Raw genomic sequence first — 14,040 nt, forward strand, 5'->3', positions numbered from 1 at the left:
GTTCTCAGTGGTACCAGATGACAGAACAAGGAGTAATGGTCTCAAGTTGCAGTGAGGGAGGTTTAGGTTGGATATTAGGAAAAACTTTTTCACTAGGAGGGTGGTGAAGCATTGGAATGGGTTACCTAGGGAGGTGGTGGAATCTCCTTCCTTAGAGGTTTTTAAGGTCAGGCTTGACAAAGCCCTGGCTGGGATGATTTAGTTGGGATTAGGTCCTGCTTTGAGCAGGGGGTTGGACTAGATGACCTCCTGAGGTCCCTTCCAACCCTGATATTCTATGATATCTGATGGACAGTTCCAAAGGGGTGTGGATTTGGCTAGCATTAAGAGCTGCCCGGAACAGTATCATAAGCAAACTTCAGCAGTCTGCCAAAGTGTGTGGACTTTGACCGTCCCATGGAATGAAGTTTTTGTGGGTCGTGTATCCATATAATACAAACAAAACAAAAGTGAGATCTCTTTGATAAATAACCTTGAAATAAACTATTTATTTTTAATCAAACATGCATTTTATTTTTTCTCGTCAAACTTTCCATTCAACCAATGAGTCTATCCAGTTACATTTTAGGAATCAAGGGTTCTGCTAATTGAGTTTATAGTACAATTGCATAATAAAAGCGATGCCTTTGCCTGTATATTAGTCATAGGAAAATAATTAATACTTCATGAAATCAGGGGGCCTGGTTCAAATATCTTATTTTAAATTAATGGGAAAAACTATTTTCAGGTAAGGCAGCTGTAATCAAATTTTAAAAAGCCTTAAAATGTGGGAAATACACAGTTAAGGAATTGTCAAATACTTCTTTTATATATATTTATTTTCATTTTTTCTCCTTACACTTTCTTTAATGATTTTCAACACATTTCCAATCTTAGATCTACTTACTGTTGTTCTTCTGTGTATAATAAAGATAGTAAACATTTCTGGTACTTTTGGTAATTAGTAAGATTTACATGTATTCTGAAAAAATGGATTAAAAGTATCTTGTGGTATAATTATAATTTGCATACTTCAAAGACTTTAGGTAAGATACAACTCATGTTCCACTCTTTTCTTACAATACATATCCAGGTTTCACTCCAACTATACTGTAAGTTATTAGTATCATTGAAGGAAATGTACAGATATAAACAAGGAAAGGGAAAATTGACTGCAGTGACAAATCGTCCACGAGGAGGAGTTCTTCTCTAACTAACCTTTCATGCCGTTGGGCAGAATGCCACAGATTACATATCTATATGACACTGACTTTTTTTTCTCCCCTTATTGGAGCTTTCTAAGTGACAGTATAATTGTGTGTAGTGCTTGAGGAAACAATTAACAAACCCGTAATGAGCTTAAATTTTAAACCAACCCCTGTGGCAGCTATGCACAGCCAGCCAGAGAGTTCTAAAGGCAAAGGGTGAGCAAAACTAACTGTTGGAATCTCTGAATAATTAGTGGCAAACAAAGGTATATTTCCTTTTGGTGACCTGGATGGGCAGGGATTACAAAAAGTCCTCATGGCTAGTGTTCAAAGGCATCAATCAATTGCTGTCAATCATAATAGTTTAAATTGTCGCTTTCAGAAATACAAATTTGTTCAAAGAAGTAAAGTAATAGTAATTGACTGTTAAAACCTCCTTTCACCCAGCAAGCCTCAAATCTCTTCCATGCTCCGGTGATCACTTTGCCCCCTACTAAAATTCAGCGACCGATGAGGTGCAGTGCATAATTCCAGAGCACAGTTTAGGATCGAGTGAAGACCACTGTATCCACTCAAAACTCCAAGGGGAGGTGATAGGGACCATGGCCAGCACCTAAAGCTAGCAATCAAAACTGCTGTTCCATAAAGTTCCATGTGCTCGTTAATGGACAGGGGCCTGGCTCATCTCACTTGATAAACAGCATTTCCGGGTTACAGCACCTCTCCTAGCATCATGCTGAGGCCTTCTTTCATTGCCGACTCAAAGGAAAGAATAAAACCATGACTCAATCACCAGCCCTACTTCCTGCAGTAACAACTGAGGCTTTTGCGTAGAGGGCTCCAGTCCTGATACACCATCAGAGTAATTCGGACCTCTTTTTATTCTACTTAAGTGATTAGAACCTCCAATAAATCCATGATTCATTCTGATGTCATAGAATTAAAGGGCTCACTAGATCGTCTGGTTTGACCTTCTGTATGTCTTAGGCCATGAACGCCCTCTGGCACTTGTACGCTAAACCCAACAATTGAAATGAGATGAAAATATTACAGCCCCCAGGAGACTGGATTAGATCATTATGTGCCACAGGCAGAGAGTAGGAGGGACCGCGGTGCACCAGTGCTTGAGTCCCCTGCAATGGCAGGGAATTGATTACATGAAAGAGAAACCCAGATAATCCTGGGAAGAGACCCACACTCTCACACTGCAGAGGAAGGTGAAATCCCCCAAGGTCACTGCCAGTCTGACAATGGGGGGAAATTCCTTCCCATTCCCATGTATGGCAATCAGTTAGGCCCTGTGCAGGTCCAGCCAGCCAAGCAGCTGAGAGAGGATGTTCGGTGCCACCTCAGAGCCCTGACTCACCCTGCCCAATATCCCATATCCAGCCATGGCCATCCCTGATGCTTCGGAGGAAGGTGATTTTAAAAGCTTTCCCAGAATACAGTGTGTTGGGGGGGGAGGGGGGCAGGAAATATCCCTTCCTGACCCTTGCCAGTGTCTGGCTGAAACCCTGAAGCATGAGCTTTAGGAGAATATAAGACATAAATCAGAAGTGAGCCCTGCGCTCCACCATCACAAGCAACCCCCTCATACAATTGCAATCGTAAATTTGTGGCTGCTGTATAAAAGCTACGGGATTTGCTCAAACAACGAGGCGTCCTTGTGGCACCTTAGAGACTAACAAATTTATTTGGGCATAAGCTTTTGTGGGCTAAAACCCACTTCATCGGATGCATAGAGCGAAAAAAACAGTAAGCAGAATATATATTCTAGCACATGAAAAGATGGGAGTTGCCTTACCAAGTGGGGGGTCAATGCTAATGAGCCAATTCATTTAAGTTGGAAGTGACCTATTCTCAATAATTGACGAGAAGGGGTGAATACCAAGGGAGGGAAAATTACTTGTGTAGTACTAACCAGGCCAATGCAATCAAGGTGGCCCATTTCCAACAGTTGACAAGATGGTGTGAGTATCCGTACAGGGAAAATTACTTCTTATAGTGGCCCATCCACTCCCAGTCTTTATTCAGGCCTAATTTGATGGTGTCCAGTTTGCAAATTAATTCCAGTTCTGCAGTTTCTCATTGGAGTAGCAGGAAAATATTTTAATCCAAGTAACTGGTCAGTAGTGGTATGGATTTTCAGTCTCCAAAGAGTTAACTTCTTCTACCCCTTGCCCTATGGGGAAGTCAGCTGCGCAGAGTGGTTGGATCGCGAGCCCTAGAAGGCTTGTTTTATTCTAGATAGCTAGATCCTTCAGCTTTTCAGCATGGAGTAAACAAGTTTCCACATCTCATTATTACTAATCTTGTTACAACAGATTTTAAGACTTCGACTGTGTTAGCTATTGATGGTGGGGAAACGAATCTGCCATCCATTTCCCTAAAGAGCCAACCCACCCCTCAATCTCTCCGCCGTAGGTTTTTCTCTAGCGCCTATCACCCGGGTAATTAAGGGCACGTCTCTGCATACCATGCAGCAGTGGCGTAGCCGGACTGGTACAGCCGCGCTGTACCAGCGCGTGTGGTGAAGACGCTCTAGGCCGAGTGGCAGAAGCTATGTCGGCGGGAGAAGCTCTCCTGTTGACATGGCGCTGCGCGCACTAGCGCTTACGCTGGCCTCATTTACGTGACGGGTGGGGGGGTGGAATGTTCACACCCTGAACGACATACGTTTTGCTGACATGGTAGCGTAGAGTCTGATCTCCCGCCCCTTGCAGTTGATGGGAAAGCTCCCACTGACTTCAGTGGGCGTGAATCCGGGCCTCTCCACACAACACCAGAAAATCCCACTCCTGGCGACTCAGCCTACCCTTTTATGCCCTACCTACCTATTGCTGTGATCTAAATTGTCCAGTTGGTGGCACTGACGCACCACAGAATCCCCACTCTTGCAAATCTGTTTAGTTCAGTATTTGCTGCTTTTTCCCCAAATGTTTCTTTCTCTAAACCTTTCAGATCAGGCAGATTCAAGGTTCACATTAAAATGGGGGGAAGAAGCAGCTTCCTCTTCTGCAGTGGGGCTTACCTGCTCTGGTTACCACTGCAACCCCCCCCCCCCGGGGATGATTTGTATTCTTGGCCCACCAAGAAACTTCTGAAAGGCAATGTGCCAAGGTGATGGCAGGAATTAACTAAACTGTCCATCTGGGGACGCTTGCCCTTCACCGCTGCGAAGAGACCCCTGGCCCATGCTATTTCCCATCTCCTCTGTGATTCCCCACCTGGTTTCATTCCGTTTGTGGATTACACAGTACAAACCGTGGGTTTAGATGGATTCATAGGGCCCACACCGGTGTGAATCGGGAGCAAGTCCTGCTGCATTCAATGGAATTAACTCTGGATTTATTACATCAGTGGTGCTGAGATCAGAATCTGGTCCAATACAATTTGAATGTAGGGGTTTGAAAGCTTTGTCCACACACATGCATTATGCACAGAAACATGCGCACACAAGAGCAGGACCGGTGCTCGTAGCTTGGTCACAGCTGGAGATGGGTGAAATCTTTGCCCCCCCTCACCCACCAGCAGTTTTGCTGACCTTTCCATTTTGCCCAATTGTTCCTTTAAAAAACAAACATCGGAAAAAGTCAAAACATTTGGTTTTGACAGATTCTAAATGAAACATTTTGATTTTTTGGGGTTCATAATTTTTCACTTTGAAATTTCCTTTCATTTAACTTTTAAAAATTCAAACCCACTTACATGTGCTCAAAATAAAAGTGACACAGTCCTGTAGGAACATGTCCATTTGGGGGGGGGGGGGGGAATTGAAAAAAAGCCTTTCAGAAACTTCTTTGGGGGGGGGGGGAATTTTGAAATTCTCTGTTTTTGTTCAGACTCGGCACAAAACTAATGTTTGAAATCCCGTGAAATGGAAATTGCGGCTCCCACGCAGCTTTAGGGGAATGTTTGTGGCTCCCCCGTTCAAGCTCTACGAGGTCCAACAGAAAGAGAGGCCCAGTGCATCCTAACTGCCAGGCGTACTGAAGGCTCTGACGTATTTTTATAATAATACTCCAGTCGCTAGCACTTTCCCACTGGGGATTCCTAAGTGCTTTAATTGTACAGGTCTCCTGAGGTAGTGAAGTGAAAGTAATAATAGCTTGCACCAGCCTAGCACTTTTCCTCCCTCGATGTCAAAGCACCTTGCAAAGGTGGGCCAGTATCATCATTCCCCCATTTTACAGGTAGATCCACTGAGGCATAGAGCGGAGCCCAAAGTAGCAGGGTTGTAGCTGCAACTCAGGAACACTAACGTCTAGTATCCTGGTCTAACCACTAGATCGTGATCCCCACAAGGGTTTTGAGCAGATGTCAGTGGGTCACACCCACCCTTTTCCATATTACTAAAGATGAGGGTGTCATAGAATATTAGGGTTGGAAGAGACCTCCAACCCCCTGCTCAAAGCAGGACCAACACCAACTAAATCATCCCAGCCAGGGCTTTGTCAAGCCGGGCCTTAAAAACCTCTAAGGATGGAGATTCCACCACCTCCCTAGGGAACCCATTCCAGTGCTTCACCACCCTCCTAGTGAAATAGTGTTTCCTAATATCCAACCTAGACCTCCCCCACTGCAACTTGAGACCATTGCTCCTTGTTCTGTCATCTGCCACCACTGAGAACAGCCGAGCTCCATCCTCTTTGGAACCCTTCTTCAGGTAGTTGAAGGCGGCTATCAATTCCCCCCTCACTCTTCTCTTCTGCAGACTAAATAACCCCAGTTCCCTCAGCCTCTCCTCATAAGTCATGTGCCCCAACCTTCCTAATCATTTTCGTTGCCCCGGCTAGATAGGAAAGGGGGCCTTAGGTGTCCCAGTATGTGCAGGGGGAGGTCGGTAAAAGAAAGGGTTGTGAACCGCTGCACCAGACCATGCCTTCTTTCTGTACCCACCTCTTTGTAATATAGAGCAGCAGGTGGGTGTGGGGGAAGGGGAGGAAGAGGGGTGAAGGCTGTAGAAAGGTTAGGTGTCCTGTGCCATCAATGCCCATGTGCAGGGGGATCCCTCCAAGCAGGGATCTCACCCCTCCTGTGTGGATCAGGTGTGTAAAATGATACCGGCCCATCTTTGCATTGCATTGAATTGGGGGTGGGACAGGGCTGGATTAAATCATATGGTCACCCCACCAGCCTTGTAGAGATCATTTAGAACAGCTGACTAGCCTGGAGCTGTGCCATCCTCTCCGAGGCGGGGGTTCTCCCTGGCATGGGGCTCTGGAGGAAGCTGTGGACCCACGTCCCAAGGGAGCAGGGTTTGGGGGGCACTGGGACTGTGGAGCTGGTGTGGAGGCCTCTGTGCAGATGGTTCTGACCAGCTGTGGAATTAGAGGTGAGGGGGGGCAAACCCCACTGCCCCTGATGGAACAATGCAAGGGGGGATTAGGGGAAGCGTCTGGCTTCATCCTTTTCCTAACCCTCCTCTCACTGGTACCCCCCACAATTTTGGCTGTGTGGCCTCATCCCTGATTTACAGAACAGGGAGCAAAGCACGGTGACCTCAGAGATGGCCACATCCTGTCCCAAACCGGCGGGTAGCATGGCTGGGGGGGCCACCGAACCACAGTTGCACTCCACCCCAGGCGGTGGGCCTAGCGGTTGCTGCATAAGTGCTCTGCCAGGCACCCTGGCTGAACATTGCGCTGTTAAATGCAATTTGTTATTGTTATTGCCATGCGAAATAGCCTCCCCGTGACTCGGTTTCCCCATTTACAAAAGGGAGCTGATACTTTCCACCCCCCTGCTGGGGAGTTGTTTTTTGCAGCTTAATGGGCTAACGTTTGCCAAGTATTCTGGGAAGTCTCAGCTGGAGTGCGTCATGAGCTGGTTTATAATATCCATTTGCCGGCACTTTGAAGCATAATGACATTTTACACCTTCAAAGTGCTTTAAATAATTAAGCCGCATGCCACCCGTGGGTGGCAAGTCAGCATTCGTTATCCCCATTAGGGGGAGATGGAGAAACCAAGGCAGCCTGGTGAAGCCACCCCAGCGCCAAGGAAGGAGCTGGGATTAGAACTCAGGGCTTCCTGGTTCCCAGGGTTCAGCAGCTGTTGCATGCCTTTGACACAAGGTGGAAAATGGAAGTGCTAGGTGCATGTTAAGAAGGGATGTGTCTGCTGAATGAATGAGCCTTTTGGGCTCATAGCAAATGGTCCCTGATTGTGGTGCCTCTAGGTCATTAGAATATGGGCTGGTAAGATATGGGTGGCCATGGGGCAGCTGTGTTTGTAATCATAGAATGTCAGGATTGGAAGGGATCTCAGGAGATCTAGTCCAACCCCCTGCTCAAAGCAGGACCAATCCCCAGACAGATTTTTGCCCTAGATCCCTAAATGGCCCCCTCAAGGATTGAGCTCACAACCCTGGGTTTAGCAGGCCAATGCTCAAACCACTGAGCTATCCCTCCCCCCTTTATGTTGCAGAGGTGCACCATCATCTCACTAGTTTAACAGTAACAGCTGCTAGTCCAGCGGTTCTCTGTAGGGGACCAAGATCCAGTGATGATGATGATTCCAACACCTATGTGTCAAACTGGATCAGACATAGCTACTGTCCTGCCAAATGGGGCAAACCAAATGACTGTTGATGGGTCAGTGGGAAGCTATGCGAGTGTCTTTGCCCAGATGGAGGGAGGAGTTTTGTGGCTGAAATAGAAAGAAACCCGTGAATCTTCTGGCCTTGTGTCTAGAGCCAGTTGGATTTTCTATTTTTTTTTTAATGCAGAAAATTTTGATCCTTTTGGTTGAAAAACTAAAAACTGACCCCAAAAAAATCAATTTTGGGGGGATGAAAACTGACAATTTTGGGGTGAAACCCGCTGATTTTCCACCACCCATTTTCATTTTTCAGATTGAACATTTTTAGGAATGGGGACACTTCCCATGAACGTTTTTCTTTCCGTTGGGGGAAAAAAATGTTTTGACAGACAATTTCCAGCCAGGCCTAATTACGACCCTAGTTTAACTCTTAAGCTGCAGTCACTATCCAAGCTTTCTCCTGCGGCCAGCCTTCCCAACCTTGGAAAGTATCTGGGATCCCCTTGGAGCCTGATTTTTAGAGGCGACAATCTTCTGCTGCGTTGGTGTCAGCTGAGTGCTTGGGGAAGTCAAGCCCCCTACTGGCTGACCCACGCGTCAGCTACCGCTGTGATGGACTGGACAGAGATTGGATAGGATAGATGCTTTCCAAGCTATTATGCATATGAGAGGAAGGATGGTCCAGAGGTTTGATCCCCGAACACACATAATTCCCTGCTCCAACATGGGCTTCCTGTGTGATCTTGGCAAAGTCACTTGGCCTCTCTGTGTGTCAGTTCTCCAGCTGTACAATAGGAATAAACCTTCCCTACCTCGCAGCTGGGCTGTGTGGGTGACTACATTAAAGATTGGGCAACGGGTGCTGTATGAATATCGAAGACAGATAGCTACAGCCTGGAGGAGCTGCTTGTTCCCTGACCATCATTCACTTCCGGTCGGTTCCGCAGCTAGCTCCCACGATCCCTGTATAGACAGAACTCAGCCAACCCAGATTTCTGATCCGCTTGTTCGCTGGCTTTCTCTGAAACAACTGGGTGAGTTCAGCGTTGTGCTTGAATATAACAGCTGCTCGGTCACAGAAACGTGGTGCTGGAAGGGACTTGGAGAGGCAGGATCAAATAAACCTAGGTCTTCTCTGGCCGGGGTTTGTCCAGCCAGTTCTTAAAAATCTCGCATGATGGGGATTCTGGTCACCTCCAGTGTCATGGGTGTTGGGTAGATTCCCCCGAAGAAAGAAGTCCAAAGACCCTGGGTTCTAGGGACTCTGATTACCCTTTAATTAACGACTGGGTGGATCAGTAGCAGCACCATTGAAGTGGAATTACCCAGCATAAATGAGAACATATTAAGGCTCTGGGAGCCCAGGCAGGGAACAAGGGTTGATGCAGGAACCTGATTGATTAGGAGACAAATTTTTCACCCTGACATGGGGCAGACGTGTGGACAGCAACATGGGGAAGGGGAAGAGTGGAAAGGGGTGGCAGGCCGGCTTTGTAGACTCAAGGGTTGGGAGCCAGGGCTGGTTTGGTTTGGACTAGGGACTTCTGACTGCTGGAGAGTTAGAGCTGAACTTGTCGAAGAGCAGAGGTGGGAAGGAAAGTGATTTTAATACGGAAATCAGAGCAGGCAAGTTGTTGATCACCCAGTGACAGCTACTCCCCCTCTCTCTTGCTCCCAGCTTTCTCAACGAATAAAGCATTGGCAATGCATAGGTCAATTAATGCAGCTTCCCCCCGCCCCCCCACAGCCCAAGCTGGCTAGAGGTGTAATATTCAAGTTTAGGAAACAAGAATCAACAACGACACCTCTCCCCCCCTCCCCCCGCAAGCAGCTTCCTGTATCTGAAAGCTTGGTAGCTTGTTGCTACACGCTCTTCATGGCAGAGGTTGCAGTTCTCCTGTGTTCTGCTTCATGGGCGTGATTTCCCTTGTTGCTCCGGGAACAAGTTCTTCTCATTGCCAGTGAATAGCAGAGGAAGTGTGGGAGCCATTGACCCACGTGTCTCCTCCTGGCAGGAAGGGATGTGGAGCAGTTCCCCTCCCCCCGCCACTCACCAAATCACCCAGATGTGCACTCAGAAATACATACATATATGGACCTCCCCCGCCACTGAGCCGGTTGGGATTTTTCCAACAAAACGTTTTTTTCCCGCTGGAAAATGGTGATTTGTCGACCCCGAAAGGTCTCACCGGAGCGTATCAGTTTTGACAAAGTTTTCATGGGGATGGTTTCTCTGGTCGCGAATGGAGTTTTTGGTCAAAGCCGGCGCGCGAGAGATCTCAGAACAGCCAATGGTTTAGTAACTTTCATGTGGGAAAGCCAGGTTCTCAACCCCCTGCTTTCGCTGACGCAGAGCAGGGGTTTGAACCTGGATCTTCCGCACGCCAAGCAAGTGCCTCGGCCATTATGGGATATACTGGCACTAGAAAAGGTTCAGAGAAGGGCAACTTAAATGATTAGAGGTTTGGAACGGGTCCCATGTGAGGAGAGATTAAAGAGGCTAGGACTTTTCAGCTTGGAAAAGAGGAGACTAAGGGGGGATATGATAGAGGTATATAAAATCATGAGTGATGTGGAGAAAGTAGATAAGGAAAAGTTATTTACTTATTCCCATAACACAAGAACTAGGGGTCACCAAATGAAATTAATAGGGAGCAGGTTTAAAACAAATAAAGGGATGTTCTTCTTCATATGGCGCACAGTCAACTTGTGGAACTCCTTGCCTGAGGAGGTTGTGAAGGCTAGGACTATTAACAGCGTATAAAAGAGAACTGGATAAATTCATGGAGGTTAAGTCCATTAATGGCTATTAGCCAGGATGGGTAAGGAATGGTGTCCCTAGCCTCTGTTTGTCAGAGGGTGGAGATGGATGGCAGGAGAGAGATCACTTGATCATTACCTGTTAGGTTCACTCCCCCTGGGGCACCTGGTATTGGTCTCTATTGGCAGACAGGATACTGGGCTAGATGGACCTTTGGTCTGATCCAGTACGGCCGTTCTTATGCTCTTGGCTCTGTGTTTTGGTGAGAACTTTGGGGAGGTCTCTGTTTCCTCCTAATTAGGAGAAAAGCTGGTCCCTACCCAGCTCAGACTCCCCCTCCCCGCTGTCTGTTTTTGTGCCACGCCCTTGCAAGATTCTGAGATGACTAAAAGTGACTAGTTGAGTGAATGGAGCTTGCGCTCCCCTTTCCAATGCTAGGGAAGGCCTCTGCAGGACAGTCGCTGGGGCGCTTTGCTAAGATTTAAGTATCATGAGTTCTGTTGCTACCTCTGTTGCGTGACTTTGAACAAGCCGTTCCTTCTTGCAGCACTGCAGTTTCCTCCCTCTTTATCCCAGCGGGACGGGGAAGTGGATTTGCGGTGGCAAAGTGCTTGGAAATCTCGGGATGGAAAGTGTTACGTACAGACCTGATCCGCAATCCCTGGAAAGACTTCCACCGACTTCTCTGGGATTCAGATCAGGCCTTGAAGCTAAGGACTGTTATTGGCTGCCTTGGTCTCTGCATGGCACTGGGGCAAACATTGAGTCTGTAGGTCCTTCACAGAGAAACTGGATTCTTTGGGGCTGGAGGTGAGGTCTGACTCAGGGCTGCCCAGAGGATTCAGAGGGCCTGGGACAAAGCAATTTCGAGGGCCCCTTCCCCCCGGGCGGCCCTGGTCTGACTTTACAAGCAATCATTTTTGCAGCATCAGGGCACTCAAAGCTTACGTGCCGGAGTGTTAGCTCATTGCCACGGAGCCGGCATGTCAGGGTGGGATTCTTACTTGAGCTGATGGGCGGATGCTGGTTCCTTCTCCACCTCGTGAGGTCTCAGAGCTCCAGACTCCTGAGCCTGAAAGTCTACACCGCAATTTTACGGCCCCGCAGCTCGAGCCCGAGTCAGCTGACCCAGGCTAGCTGGGGCCGCGCCATGGGTCTTTGATCTCCGTGTAGACGTGCCCACACCCTCTACTGAAACGTGAGCTTTTTGATTCATAAAACAGAAATGTAAACCTGGAAGGGACCTTCAGAGGCTGACCTAGTCCAGCCCTCCCTGCTGGACTAGATGAAGGTGTAGGGGTGGATGAGTGCCAGTGCTATCCCATCAGGCTACGGAGAGTGAGACAGTCTCTCTCTCGGCCTCTCTCGACCCTTCCCCACAGGTGGGCTTTAGCTTTTTTGCCGCCCCAAGCATGGCAGGCAGGATGCCTTTGGTGACATGCCTGCGGGAGGTCTGCCGGTCCCGCGCTTCAGCATACCCACCGCTGAATTGCCACCGAATCCGCGGGACCGGCGGGCCTCCTGCAGGCGCACCGCCGAAGGCAGCCTGCCTGCTGCCCTGGCAGGGACCGGCAGGGCGCCCCCCGCGGCTTGCCGCCCCAGGCACGCACTTGGAGTGCTGGTGCCTGGAGCCGCCGCTGCTTCCGCGAGAAAACATCATCAAAACGTCTCTGCACAGTGTTTCGGCTTCGATGAATCGGTATATTTCAGTGAAATGAAATGTCATTGGGAATGTCCCAGACAGCTCTAATTCTTACCCCTTCATGCACAGCAGGGCGCAATTTGACTAGGTTCAGCGTCTCTGTGTGCGCGCATGCGCAGCAGGGTGAGATGGCCACCCCTCCGGAGCAGCTAAGATTGCCCCCTAGGAGAGGCAGGACTTGCTGGGCCCGTGACCAGACCTGGCAGGAGAAATCCTGTGACCTGGTTCCTAAAAGGGGGATCACAGTTTGATGGCTGTGCTTGTAAGTTACGTGGCATCCACACAAGTGGGTTTCGGTATACCCGGCTGTCTGAGCGTTGGCCATTCTCGGCCTCCTGCGCGGGGGTCAGGCCAGAAACACTGAGGTCTGCAAAATGCGGCGAAGCTGCTGAAACCCAGAGATCGGAATCCGTGTGCTTGAATGAACGTGTTCATCAGGCTGCAACAGGCCTGCCCTCCCCAAAAAGAACAAGCTGCCGGATGACACATCAAAGGAGAGGGGTAGATCTGTCGTCTTCGCCGCTGAGATCAAAAGAAAGAAACAGGGCGTCTCCTCTCCTGGCTGGAGGATGAGCGTTCTCAGTCCCTGTTCTCTGTGTCCCTTTAATCTCAGCTACATCCCAGCAGGGCACTGTTTCAGGCGTGTGGGTGAGGTCCTTGTGCTTTGCCCCTTGAGTTGCCCATTATTTCTCTTCTGCAAGGGAGGATATCTCGGGTGGGATGCCTAGAGAGTGGCATCCATTGCAGAATTACATGGGGGCGGGGACGGGGTGAAGAATGCAAAGCTCAGAAATAATCTACAGGGTCGTGCACATCATAACGAACCAACTGAGAAATGGACCCTGGCATGAGCATAGAAGGTGCCAGGGTAATTATGCATTGGCCACAGTCGACAGAAATGAAGGCCCATGCTCTGGTACTGACTTTGAACTGCAGAGTTCCTTGCTGTCTTGCTGATGCATGTCTCCCTGCTGCCCCTCTGCTGTGAAGATGATCCAGAATGTGAGTTCTGCTCCGTGAGTTTGTGTCACATGATGTAGGGTGCACCATCAGGTCTTAAAAAAGCCAGAGCACAGACCACAGAGACACATGAATTAGCAGGAGCTTTTTCAAAAAGCTGCAATGACTTTTCAGGAATATGTGCAGTGACTATTATAAAAGTTCTTGAAATTCCTGGGGCTAATACCTAGAACTACAACTGCATTCTGTGTTATCCTGAACTTCCCAGTATGGGTACCTAGAACCAACACTGCATTCTCTGTTATCCTGAATTTCGCAGAGTGGGTACCTAGAACCAACACTGCATTCTCTGTGATCCTGAACTTCCCAGTGTGGGTACCTAGAATCAGCACTGTATTCTCTGTTATCCTCAATTTCTCAGAGTGGGTACCTAGAACCAACACTGCATTCTCTGTGATCCTGAAAGTCCCAGTGTGGGTACCTAGAATCAGCACTGTATTCTCTGTCATCCTGAATTTCTCAGAGTGGGTACCTAGAACCAACACTGCATTCTCTGTTATCCTGAAAGTCCCAGTGTGGGTACCTAGAACCAACACCGCATTCTCTGTTATCCTGAAAGTCCCAGAGTGCATACCTAGAACCAGCACTGCATTATCTAGGCCCTCTCTGGGGCACATCACAGATTTCTCTCTGTTCTCGGGTTTCAACAGAACGCTTCATCTGCTAGTTCCCAACCGTTCCACCTAAAACACACATTCCAGTTCTGCTGTAGCATTTCCAGTGTACACCTGGCCTGAGCTACATACAGGTTGGGACAGATCGCTAAGCAGAAGGGGTAACACATGGCGTAGGCGAGCACATGAAACAAAGTGGGAAATTGGGGATTAG

This window comes from Trachemys scripta, chromosome 16, assembly GCF_013100865.1.
Source record: "Trachemys scripta elegans isolate TJP31775 chromosome 16, CAS_Tse_1.0, whole genome shotgun sequence".
Taxonomy (NCBI): domain Eukaryota; kingdom Metazoa; phylum Chordata; order Testudines; family Emydidae; genus Trachemys; species Trachemys scripta.